We start from the raw sequence: 11,772 nt of genomic DNA on the forward strand, positions 1-11,772 counted from the left end.
GTAGTGGGCCGGCGGTCCGTCGTGCACGGGGGCGGCGGGCTGGAAGGTGGCCGGTGCCTGCACCACCTCCTCCCGAGGCGAGGCCTCCCGCTCCGGCGACCGCGGCGGCGTGGGGCACCAGTTCACGGCCCCCAGGGCGGCCGCCATCTGCTCAGCGGAGCACGACCAGCTCCACCCCTGGCCCACCAGGTCAGGGTGGAACGCGGCCACCGGCGGCTCCTCCACCACCTCCTCCTTCGGCGCCATCTCCAGCTCGGGGATGGCGACGTCGCCGGCCGCGGAGAGGGCCATTGTCTCCTCGAGGTCCGCCCATTGGCGCTCGTCGTGCGTGTGCTTGGAGTCCGCCAGCACACGCGCCATGAGCCGAGCCTCCTCCTCCGCCGTCATGCGAGGAGGTCGGGGTGGCGATGGAGATGGCGACGGCGACGGCGTGGGCGTCAGGCCGCGCACCCGCGTACGCCCGCGCGCCTGGGGAGCCGCTCGGGGCTCACGTGGCCGCCGTGGCCCCGTCGACGTGCCAGCGAAGAACGACGCCCGCTGCACGTCGTGCTCATCGCGGAGCCAAGTGTCCCACAATGGCGAGTTGGGGCGTACCTCTCGTCGTAGTAGAGGTCGTCCGGGAGGAGGCGGCGGTGGCGCTGGATCTCCTGGCGGCGCGCACGGCCGCTCTGCGGGACGGGCGGGATCGGCACGCGGTCGGCCGACAGGTGCCAGTTATTGGGGAGGTGGACGTCGCTCCAGGGCAGCGGCGTCCTCGTCTCCCAATACCGGCGGCAGACGGCCGCCTCGATGTAGTGCCGGTCGCGCTCGCCGGCGGCCGTGGGCGGCGCGGGGGCCCGACGTGGTGGCGATGGCGACGCGGGCTCCTCCTTCTTCACCGAGCCGCGGGGGCGTCCCGACGAGGAACCAGCCTCGCGGTCGTGCTTGCCTTTGCGGCCGTAGTTCCAGAGGCCCATGGCGGCGGGCGGCCGGCCGACGAGTTCTTGGCTAGGGTTTGGGTTCGGCGCTGTCGGGTTTCGAGGAGGCCGCAGGATGGCGTGGGGCAGTGTGGACGACGACCCGTCCACGCTTCCCACTTAAAGAAGGACGGCGACCTTTCGATGTGCGGATGACAGGTGGGGCCGCCCGCTCGTGCGCATTGATGTGGGCGGGTGGGAGGTAGGTGGCCGCCTGCCACGCGGCCCCGACGCGGACGAGGCGCGCGTCTGTTTGGTGTCCGTCGCGACCCAAACCCGGCGCAAGTTTGCGCTTGAAATGGGTCGGCCCGAACACAAAACGGACAAGATGGGTCCGGGCCGTCACGCGCTGGGCCGCCTCGTTTGTCCGTTTTACCCTAAACGGACGGGGCCGGACAGGATAGGGTCGCGCGGTGGAGTTGGCCTAAATGCCCACTCCAGACCGATCGATCAATCGATCCGTGTACGTGCGCCTGTTGAGAAAAAGCTATCGATCTAATTAATTGATCCCCAATACGCCTGTACGTGCGCCTATTCTGTTGCTCGTCCGCTCGGCTTCTCCGCCGCCGCGCTGCCAATCGCCGGCGCCCAGTCGCTGGTTCGTCCTCGTTTCCCATTGAAGCGTTCAAGCATCGAGCTGGCCGGCCGCCTCTACCCTCGCCCACTGAGAAAGTGTTGGAAATTTGAGGTACGTCTCAACTCCGCACTTGGCAATTGCCGATCTCTCCCAAATCTGAAATCTCAACTGTGCGTAGGACTTTTAATTTTTTATATTTCGGATTTCTAATTGTTTGGCTAGGGTTTTAAAATTTAAAGTTATTATAATTGCGAACAAGTCGCTGCGATTCACATCTAACCAGGGGAGGATTATTTCAGCGAGAACGGCAAAGCAGAATGTTGAGTAAGTTTAACTCCCTAATCGTATTGTTCAATCAATATGTTATATTTATTTCTCACCAAAATCATATATTTTGTATATTGTTTCTATTCTTGCATATGCAAACACAAATAATGTAACTCAAATTTCATATTGTGGATATTGATATATTTTTCTAAAAACTCGGTCAAACATGCACTCATTTGACTTTAGAAAAAAAAATACACCTTATATAAAGGAATGGAGTATATACTATTGCTTGGTGTCTATCCTTATATGTATGATGTGCATGTGGACACCGGGACATTTTTGTTCTGGATTCGCCCCTGTTCACAACAACAATCAAACCGAGACAATCCCGCGCACACGCTAGAGAAGGGTCAGACGCTCGAAATAATTATTTTTATCCGCCAATAGAAGAATACTCAAGTGATGTTTAAGAGCATCTACAGCCGGGCGCCCCAAACCCTTCTCAAACGCCCGGGACGGGTCACCCGATCACTAACCGGTCACAATTTTTCGACCCAGACAGACGCCTCATACGGGCCTCAAACACCCGGGCTGACCGGCACCCCTCATATCCAACCCAAATATGGGGCGCATATGGGGAGCCCGGGCGCGCCCAGGCATGCCGGCCACGTCGGACCTGGCCCATCCTGGCCCACCCGACCCCACATATATTCGTCTCCATTCGCTCGCCAAAGCAAACCCTAGCCACTTCACTCCACTCTCCTCCGCCACCTCGAGCTCACCTCCGGCCTTCTCCGTCATGGTAAGCAATAGATTGGATTACGACCAGTCCAGATCTGTCGACTGGGGTGTCATCTCGTGTGGGTTGGAGGAGACAATGGCAGTCCGCATTGCACTCCGTCGCTCCCGGGAGGACAGCGCCCGACCGACGAACGGATCTGTCCACCGTGACTCCATAGCGTCGGCTCACTGGGCACTTGGGTCCTCCGGGGCTGGATCCTCATGGTCCCGGCAGCCGGAATCCCTCTCCTTCCCCATCACCGGTCGGGCAGACTATGAGTCCCACCGGGACTAGGCGGCCCCTCGTGGGAACGAGAGGATAAGGGCCGCCGAGGCCCGTAACGCGGCAGAAATGGCGGTGGCAGAGGCAGCTGATGCGGCGGCCGGGCGGTCGCAGAGGAGGAAGCCATCCGCGCCCGCATTGTGAAGAAACGGCAGTGAAGGAACACGCGTGTCCTCGCCCGAGAGCAGAATCGGGCGGTCTGTGCCATGGTCGGACTGCCACCGAAGGAGGAGGCGGACAGTGACGGCGAGGACAGCTCCAGCGATGAGCAGATCCGGCTCGATCCGTATTGCGCCTTCGACTGGTATTTCCACGAGAAGGACGGAAAGGGCACCGGGAAGGGCAACGACAGCCTTGGATAAACTCCACCATAGCCAAACATGTCCAATTTTGGTAGTCCAATGGCATGTTTAGTTAGTAGTGATGGGGTAGTCGGACGATACGTGTGCATCGACGTAGTTGCATCAGTTTGTATGGATTTGAGATATGATAATATAGGTGTCCAGATGTGAATTACGTTATTCGAGGGGTGCCCGGTAAGTGCCTGCGGACGCGCCGTATGCGGGCGTTTGAGGGGCCGGATTTGTCAAGTCCGGCTGTAGATGCTTTTTTTCTTCTTTTTTTGCGGGCAGCTATAGATGCTCTAGTGCCGCCCTTATTGACAAGGCCACGGTCCCTGCTGACCAAGCTACGGAGGAAGAGACTGACATGCAGAACCCACCTGCCAGCCGTGCCCGCACCAAATCACAGGAGCAATGCTACACGTACGAGTAATTACAGGCAAAGATTAAGGACGACGATAACTGCCACACGTGTGGCATCTAGGGGGTATGTGCCGCACGCCCGTGTGGTATCGACACAGGCCCGGCCGCACGAGCATGTCCGGGCGCACCCCGCCACAGCCCGCACGTTCGGTGTGCGGCGCGATCGCCCGCACGAGCACGTCCGAGCGAGCGACCACGCGGCCCGCACGACCCGTCTCAGCCGTCGCCCCTCCCCGCCTGCGAGCCACACGCCCCGCGTGGCAGTAACCACGCGTCCCGCCGCGATTGCCATGGTCCGTACCCTCTTCCATGTTTGTTTAACTGCAGTTGCCATGTTGTTGAACTACAGTTACCATGTCTAACAGACTACAATTGCCATGGTTGCTCAACTGCATTTGCCATCTCAGGTCAAGTGCCGGATGCCATTTTTGGGCAACCGCAGCAGTTGCCATGTATGGTCTGGTCTACTATAGTTGTCATGATTTAAAAACACATGGCAACTGATAGCTTTTGGTGTGTGGGAGAGGAGACGGGCAGTTGCCATCTGCTTACAAGCACAGGCAATTGTCATTTACTAACACTAGGCAGTTGCTGTGTAGCGCTACGAAGAGACATGGCAAAACAACATGTTCAGGTAAAAAGGGAGAGTTGCCATCTGCTTACAAGCACACTAGGGCAGTTGCCGTGTGCCCTGCAAAACACATGGCAACTGACATGTTCGGGTAAAAAGAGAGAGAGTTGCCATCTGCTTACAAGCACGCTAGGGCAGTTTCCATGTACACTGCAAAACGCATGGCAACGGGTAGCTTGGGTGTGGAGAGAGGAGACGGGCGTGTGGGCGAGATGGCGACGGTGGTATCTTTAGGAGTTGCCACCTACTAACACTAGGCAGTTGCCATGTAGCGCTACAAAAAACAGACGTGGCAACAATAAACATGTCCGGGGTAAAAGAGTTGCCATCTGCTTACGATCACAAATATGACGGTTGCCATGTACCCTGCAAAAAACATGGCAAATGACAGCTTGGGTGTGGGTGAGTAGGAAAATGGGCAGTCGTGGAAGATGGGGAACAGAAGTCGTGCGCGGCGTGCGGGCGCGACGGCAGTTCCACCGCGCGCCCCCGACTCGCAACCGGTCTCGTCCAAGGGAGAAACAGCGTGCGAGCGAACTACCTACACACCACACACCGGGCTCGTCCTACGTGGCATAACAAATCCATCTTTTGGTCAAGATTCGTGCAAAAAACAATCAACGACGATCCAGACGTGTGGGCGAGTTGGAGACGTGCCACACGCGTGGGCGTTAGTGTTTCCGAAGATTAATTACGGGCTGAGTTGGCTTAACAGAATTGGATAGAAGGAGAGTGAGGCAGGGCCACGCCGGATTGAAATAGGGGGGGAGGGGGCGAGGATATTTAATGGAAGGATCCGTAAGTGCCTGTAAAGGCCCATACGTATAGGATTATAGAAGTCACAGCAATACCGTGAAGGGGAAAAATTATATGAGACCAGGTCTCACGGGCTAGCAGGTGAGACTCATCTTGATGGATGACACGTGGCATTTACAAATCATAAAGCATCTAATCTCGCCTCCCCTGATTTTAAGTAAGGGTGGGGTAGATGCTTTGTGATTTATAAATGTCACGTGTTATCCATCAGGGTGGGTCTCATATGCTAATCCGTGAGACCTGATCTCATATAATTCTTTTCCCGTGAAGGGGAATGGGATATGGACTTGCTATATAAGCGAGTCTATCTCGTGTGGGATTTCGCGGATTGGTACTAGTCAGGTTGTAGTTCCTCTTCCTTGCTTATAACTTCATTCATATTGACATTGGCCGAGCGAATTGAAATTAAATCTCACCCAAATACCCCAATCCCATCCCGATGCTAACAATTGGTGCACACAGCCATGGATATTCACCGGACCTCAGCATGGATCCTCCCACCCCCAGGTACGCGTTTGGCGGCGGCGGCACGTCGCATAGTAGAGTTGATGGAGAATCTCTCGTCGGAAGCCAAAGGCCATCTAAGAGACGCTCTCTGCGGCGTCGAAGGAGGCACATGGGAAGCACAAGCAGGAGCTCGACGAGCTCATTATTTCGGCGGTGAGTCATGCGGTGGATGCGGCGGTAGGGCGCTATGTGCTGGCGGCGGTCGACAAGGCGTTGGGGACCCTCGTCGACGACATGCAGGCTTACACGGATGGAGCGGAGGTGGATCTGCGCAAGACCATCAGCAAGGCTTGCGTCGCGCTTAGTATCGCATCCCGTTCCGCCGACTTGGATCCGCTCACCAGGATTCAGAGGGGAGCCGCAGAGACTTGCCCAAATAGGCACCGCTTATCATCGACTTTACGGGGACGGGATTGGGGTCTCGACCCTACATTCCGCCTCCGACTCGAGGTATCCATGAGACCATCCTTAGCATGAGTGGCGCTCGTCGTCTTCCACGAGTACTCATGGGAAACCACCCTCGATGGATTTGCTGAGTTTGACGGTGAGAATCCTAAACTGAGGTAGTCTAGGTGTGAGGATTATTTTTCTACTTTAGATAATATTACAGACTTATGGCTTGCAGTTTTTTTTTTGCAGGGTTAAAAGGATTTCATTGCTCAATTGTTGGAATATTCGTTCCTACATAGCAGAGGAACGTCTGCAGGTCCAGAGCGCAACCAAACTTCAGTTCGGCCCTCTGATCGTCCGAAAGCAGCAAGGGTGTGGCTAACAACGTTCTGATTCCTACTTACATGAGCAATAGAGATATCCCTTTCACCAAAGAGCCTCTTAATATCATGAACTATCATTCTATGTGACGATCTGTCAAGGGTAGGTGACTTGATCAACTTGACCGCAGCCATGCAGTCCATCTCGATGTCTACCGGGCGAGTAGACCATTGTAGAGCAAGGCTTAATCCCTCCTGGCATGCCAACAGCTCAGCCTGGAGCGGTCCGGAACAATGCAAGATGGAACGACAAGTGGAGAAGATAATGTTGCCGTCATTATCACGTAGGATCATACCGGTTCCTGCTAATCCACCATCGGTATCAACGAACGACCCGTCAACATTCAGCTTCACACGACCGGCCGGCGGGGCAGACCACTGGACCGTGGCTGCACGCTGTGTGCTGTATTTATCATTGTAGAACTATACCCAATCGGCGGCAGCACCATCTTCCCTTTGATGATGTCAGTGGTTGGAAAATGATTGATGCATCGAAGAGATTCAGCATAGCTAATTAGAAATCAGCAGGAAGCTTCAATTGGAGGTGGTAGCTTATGATGTACTATTTCATTACGTACATACCAACTCCTCCACAGCACCATCAACACATGCATGCGATCATCTTCATTTAGCTTGTACAGAAGATCAAAAAGCCACTCAGGGCCTGTATTCCTCACTGAATTTAAGTCCGGCAATAGCCATTTTTCCTGCATGGCGTTCCACAAAGCAACAGCCAATGGGCATCTACAGAATGTGTGGAACGTGTCCTCCGGTTCCATCGCACACAGCGGACAAAGGTTAGACACCTCAAGTTTCCGTGAATTTTTATTCACCCAAGTAGCCAGTGAATTTGTGACCAAACGTCATGCAAAGATACGCACCTTTGCTGGAGCAGGGCACCTCCATATAAGTGCCCAGATGACACGTCGCCTGTCCGGTGCCCTACTCGATGCGACTGTAGTCTGACGGTGAATCTCATCATAGGATAGACGATAAGCACTCCGGACTGTGAACGATCCAGAACGCTCCGGCTTGCAGTTGCTGCTATGCAGTCTGAGGGGAGTGCACCCCGTTGGTTATCTTTAGTACAACATAAATCCACGCCTTCTAGTTGGGAGAAGTTTTGGGCATCGTAGAAGAGGGGAAAGTATCCGGTGCTCCCACTCTTGGGTACTCCCGGTACTCCATTGTAAAAAAAAAAAAGCATTTTTAATGTTTCAAAAAATTCCAAAAAAAATTGTGAATGTTCATAATGAATTTGTTACAAGCCCTAAAAATTTCAGGTCCAAACTCAAAATACACATTGAGAAACAAAAAAGTGAAATCTAGCATGAATAGTGTAAAGAAGAGACAAAAGCAACATTGACACTATTCAGATCTGGATTTCTCTTTTTTGTTTCTCAATTTACATTTCGATTTTGGACCTGAAATTTTTAGGGGATGTAATGACATTACTCATGAACATTCTCATTTTTTCGGAATTTTTTGAAACATTTAATTTTTTTACATTGGAGCACTGGGAGTACCCCAAGGCTGGAAGCACTGGATACTTCCCCTGTAGAAGAGTACAACCGTCAGTTCTCTGAATTGATGGATCAGCTCATAGCTTATGAACCAAATCCTATATGCTTCATTATACTAGTTTTGTTGATGGTTTAAGACATGATGTATATTTTGTTGAAAATATACCTTAGAGGCAATAACAACTTTGTTATTATTTATTTTCAAGTTTATAATTAATGTTTATATTATATGCTATAACGGCTATGATTCTTGAACCTACGAAAATCAAGAGGTTCAGAGGAAAACTCATATGCACATGTAGAGTTATAAACGATAAAATAAGATTCCTAGTCTTGCTCTAGGAGTAGCTCAAGTGTTGCATGACAGATCTGTTTTCCTGATCATGGCATAATTAAGTGTAATGATATCACCGACAACTTCGAGGGCACGATGTTAGAAGAACACTTGTGTTGAATTGACCCAAGTTGTATGTTACACTTAGAGATGATTTCGTCGCAAGTCTATAGTCCATAACAAGGGATGTTAACATGTGTAAAATTACTTACACTATGTCAGGATCAAGTCACTTCATATTGTATCATACATTCTGGGGTTGTTCCAACATCATTCGTAACATGATGATAATAACGACAACTTAATTGTTTATCACAAACGTATGCCAAGGGGCCCCCTCCAGTGGGTCTTAGCTCCAGTATTATTTTATATATTTCATAAAAATCTTCAAAAAGTTTTGTCCAATTTTGAGAACTTTTATTTCTGCACAAAAACAACACCATGGTAGTTCTGCTGAAAACAACGCCGGTCCGGATTAGTTTCATTCAAATCAAGCAAATTAGAGTCCAAAACAAGAGCAAAAGTGTTTGAAAAAGTATATACAAAAGAGACGTATCAACTCCCCCCAAGCTTAAGTCATTGCTTGTCCTCAAGCAATTCAGTTGACTAACTGAAAGTGACAAAGAAAAACTTTTACGAACTCTTTTGTTCTTGTATCCATATATATGCTTAAATAGTACTCATGTTTTCAGTAAAGATCATAACTAACCATCCAAATGATAACTATTACAAATTACATTCACTTATATCAACGGCATAATCAACTAGCGAGCAATAATAACATATCTCAAATGCCCACACTTTGTCAAAACAATCGTGATGTAATATGACAATATGGTATCTCGCTAGCCCTTTCTAAGACCGAAAAACATAAATGCAGAGCACCTCCAAAGTTCAAGCAGCGACTAAACAATGTAATTCATGGTAGAAGAGATTCAGTCATGATGCACACAATATTAACTATACACAGTGCATAAAAATGACAATAGTTCTCTCAGGACTGGTGCTTGTTTGAGAAGGTGATAACTCAACAATAAAATTAAAATAACGTAAAATAAATGGATAGGCCCTTCGCAGACGGAAGCATAGATTTGCAGAGGTGCCAGAGCTCGAAGCTTAAATCAGAGATAAGTACAGTTTTGAGAGGCATGCCTTTCCCGTCAACGTCACGACCGAGAGTTTTCAATATCTTCCATGCTAAACAAATTAGCCGCGGTTCCCAAGCGGAAATGTAAAGTTTACTCCTCAGTCAACAAACACAAGCCATGGCTAGCTGAATCCTCGGGTGCCCTCCATACCAACAACTTTTCAGGGAGTTTGTTTCATTATTTTGCGACTTGATCTTGGGACCGGGCATCATGATTAACAGACCCTCTCGTGTAAGGACAAGTGAATAAACATTCATCATGAGAATAACCCATTAGCATGGAAGATACTGACCGCCCTCTGTCACTCCATGAGCGGTACAAACACACAAACTAGATGTTCATTTGAATATTTAGAGGCGGCACATGCAAATTTACTCGGAACGGTAGAGCAATACCGCAGATAGGTAGATATTATGGACTCATCCGGAACAATTTTGGTTCAGGGATTTGGATGCACAAGCGGTATTCCCGCTTAGTACAGATGAAGGCTAGCAAAAAGACTAAGAAGCGACCAACTAGAGAGCGAAAACGGTCATAAACATGCATTGTGCCAAGTCAAGCCACTTGAAACATTCAGAGGTGGATATCATACTATCATACTACATCATAACCATTTTAATGCATGTTGACACCCAAGATAAATCATTATCCACTCCTAACTACTTAAGCATGGCATGATCAACTATAATTTCTAATTGTCATCGTAAACATGTTGAATCATGGATACTGAGTTAAACATATTTATAAAAACAAAAACAAGTTGAGTTCATACCCTTTTCCCTTGCCACAGCCACTTCCTTAAATATCATCATTATTGTCTTTCACTTGCACGACTGAATGATATGAAAATAATAATAGTGCAAGAGTGTCGTGGACTAAGCTGGAATCTACAAACATTTTATTCAAAGGAGAAGACAAAATAATATGGGCTCTTTGTGAGATCAACAATAATGCATATGACAGCCACTCAACATTTTCATTGTGGTCTTTTCCCTACGACGACTCAAAAAAAGAAAATAATTTCAGAGAAACACACTGAAATATTTTTGGAGTTTTCAGTTTTCCTTGAAGGAAGCAAATTAACAAAGGAAAAAAAAGAGAAAAACTATTTACACAGGAAAGCTCCCAAAAAGAAAAAGAAGAAACAAGAATTTTTTTGGGGTTTTCTTTTGATACTATAACTAATTAAACTAGAAAGAAAACCCGAAAAGAAGCAAGAAATATTTTTGGATGTCCTCAAAAGTTTTTTTCAAACACACAAGAAGAAAGTAAGAAAATAAAACTAATCATGGATTATACAATGAAAGAGGATGAACCCCGACAACTAGGATGAAATGTCGGTGAGATACATGTACTCCCCCAAGTTTAGGCTTTTTTCCTAACTTGGTAATCACCATCCGTAGTAGCCATCGGGTCCCATATGGAAGTGATACGGCGGTGACACCTGAGCGTCCCAATCCTGGACCTCATCCTCTGCCGCCGCCAACGCGTTTCGGTATGCAACGATGTCTGGTGGCATAACAGTGTATCTGTTCTTGGCATGGACGTCAAACAAAGCAGGTGCAGGCAAAGAGATAACATCACGAGTAACCTCACTAAAAACCAAGTTATAATGAATGTAGTGAGGAGGCTCAGGGGCATCAAGGAAATGGTGATACTGCATAGACTGGTGATCTAAGTAAACTCTAGGCAACAAATAATCATGAGGCCGTATGTTAACATGAAAACATCCCGCTAAGCGAGTAGCATAAATACCACCATGAATTTTACCCTTGGTCCTATTAGTGTGCAGGTGGCGTGCAATGATAGCCCCAAGGTTATATGTGTTGTCATTATAAAGTGCACGACGTAATATGGCAAGGTCAGGAGCACCAAGCACACCCCCTTGCTCTCTCGCAGTCAAACATTTCCCTATGAATAAAGCAGAGTAATGCACAACAGGAAAAATGCAAACTAGTAGCTCGGGCGTTCGACACGCCCCTCTCCTCTCCAACAATTAGAGTGCGGAGGAAACCCTCAAACTCCTTCGGTTTGGACTCTCTTATGTACCCATCAAAGGGCATCAAACATATCTTCGAAAATTAAGCAAGTGGTATCTGATGATGTTCCGCATATAAATCAAAACGCACCATGGTGGGTTCGAGCCTATTCAGGAAATGAAAATTTTGCACAAAGGAATTTGTAAGGATGTGGAGCTGGTCACACACATCTGCGAGGAAGTCAGTCAATCCGGCATTCGCAACGAATTGCGCGAACTCTTGGTAGAATACGGCTTCGTTCATGAAGGCATTGTGCGGCCATTCGCACAGTCGGACCTCCGTTCTACGTGGAATGTTGAGGTCACTGTCCGAGGAATCCCCAATGACTCCCTTGGCATTCCATTTCGAGGAACTCCTCCGGAATAAATTCACAT

Source organism: Aegilops tauschii, chromosome 1 (assembly GCF_002575655.3).
Source record: "Aegilops tauschii subsp. strangulata cultivar AL8/78 chromosome 1, Aet v6.0, whole genome shotgun sequence".
NCBI lineage: Eukaryota > Viridiplantae > Streptophyta > Magnoliopsida > Poales > Poaceae > Aegilops > Aegilops tauschii.